Source organism: Nicotiana tomentosiformis, chromosome 8, assembly GCF_000390325.3.
Source record: "Nicotiana tomentosiformis chromosome 8, ASM39032v3, whole genome shotgun sequence".
In the NCBI taxonomy this organism is placed as follows: domain Eukaryota; kingdom Viridiplantae; phylum Streptophyta; class Magnoliopsida; order Solanales; family Solanaceae; genus Nicotiana; species Nicotiana tomentosiformis.
The window spans coordinates 131,496,467-131,498,728 of NC_090819.1; positions in this window are offsets into that span (position 1 = coordinate 131,496,467).

Sequence of the window (2,262 nt, forward strand, 5' to 3'; positions counted from 1 at the left end):
CAAGATGAAACCAACAACTTGACACCCAGGGCCAGAAGGCCGCTTGTCGATGTCGGTGAAGCTTGAGTCGAAGTACCACTAGACGTTAATTTGCATATGTCCCTTAAGGTAAACCAATGTTCTGAACCTGAACACAGCATTCATGGTGGTGCTCGATCTGCTGCCCGAGACACCCATAACATTGAGGAAAACGGCGTCAGCTTGCCTATGATTTTTGAAATGTTGCAAGCCCAACAGGTAGCGATAGCTCAGTTGTAGAGCCAAACCTGACTACCGAGCAGGTCGGAGCCCAGTCCACCTCGAGAAGTTACCCATAGAACAGAGCCAGCCATAGTAAGGTCAAATGAGCAAGAATCGGGGACTACTCCCGAAATTGCTAAAATACTCCAGGAGATCACAAAGCGAGTCGAAGCCAACAATAAAAAAGTAGAAACATATAACTCCAGGGTCGATCATATCCCTGGGGCTCCACCAATGATAAAAGGGTTGGATTCCAAAACATTCGTGTAAAAGCCTTTTCCCTTGAGCGCAACCCCAAAACCAATTGCCAAAAAATTCCGCATGCCCGAAATTCCCAAATATAATGGAACGACCGATCCCAATGAACACGTCACCTCTTACACGTGTGCCATCAAGTATAATGATTTAAAGGACGATGAAATCAAATATGTGTTGTTAAAAAAATTCGAATAGACCCTCTCGAAGGGAACAATGATTTGGTATCACAACCTACCACCGAATTCGATCAACTCATTTGTCATGTTAGCAGATTCTTTCGTAAAGGCACATGCCAGGGCCATAAAGGTTGCAACGAGGAAATCAGACCTTTTCAAGGTAAGACAAAAGGATAATGAGATGCTAAGGGAGTTCGTATCTCGTTTTCAAATGGAATGAATGGATATGCCACCAGTCAGACACGATTGGGTTGTTCAGGCTTTCACTCAAGGTTTGAACGAACAAAGTTTGACGACATCACGGCGGTTAAAGCACAACCTGATCGAGTACCCAGCGATCACTTGGGCCGACGTGCACAATCGGTACCAATCAAAAATTAGAGTAAAGATGATCAGTTGGGGACTGAACCCGTTGCTCGAAGAGATACCAATCGAGAACAAGGTCCGATCAGGGACTGATACCGATCGTATAGTAGAAACCACGAAATCAATGAATCGAGATGTAACCCCGAACAAAGCAACAGAAGAAGTGATCGAGGTCAAGGGTTTTGGGGGCTGACAGATAGAAGTGGGTTCGATAGGCCTACCGGATCTAAGGGAGGACCACGGTTATCAGAGTATAACTTCAGCATTGATGCATATGCCATCGTGTCAGCTATCGGATGCATCAAAGACACTAAATGGCCTCGACCCATGCAGATCGATCCTTCCTAGAAGAATCTCAATCAAATGTGCGAATATCATGGCACCCATGGCCACAGAACGGAAGATTGCAGGCAAGTAAGAGAGGAGGTAGCCTGGGTATTCAATAAAGGGCACCTTCGAGAATTTTTAAGCGAAAGGGCGAAGAACCATTTTAAAAACACGGATTTCGGCAAACGAAATGAACAAGAAGAACCACAGCACATCATCCACATGATCATCGGCGGCATTGATACACCTCAAGGGACAGTGCGTAAAAGTACTAGGACATCGATTGTGAGGGAAAAGCGGTCGCGAACTCAGGACTACGCACCTATAGAAACTTTGTCCTTCAATGATGAAGATGCAGAAGGTGTCATACAACCTCATAATGATGCACTGGTAATATCCCTACTTATGAATAAAACTAAAGTTAAGCGTGTGTTAATTGATCCAGGTAGCTCGGCCAACATCATTAGATTGAAAGTTGTAAAATAGCTCGATCTACAGGACCAGGTCGTACCCGTAACCCTGGTTCAAAACGGATTCAATATGGCATGTGAAACCACCAAAGGCGAGATAATTCTGCAGATAAACATGGCAGGGACCATCCAGGAAATGAAGTTCCACGTAATCGAAGTCGACATGAGGTACAACGCCCTTTTTGGAAGAACTTGGATCCACAACACGAGAGCTATACCTTCGACCCTACACCAGGTTCTTAAATTCCCAACATCAGGTGGAGTCATAACAGTGTACGGAGAATAGCCAGCCGCAAGATAAATGTTTGCCGTCAAGGAAGCGAATCTGATATCCTCGCCGGTGCCAAAAAAGGAATCGGACTTAAAAGGTGAACGAGATGCCAAATAGCAATCACAGACATCAGCTTTAACCCAACTAGAAGATA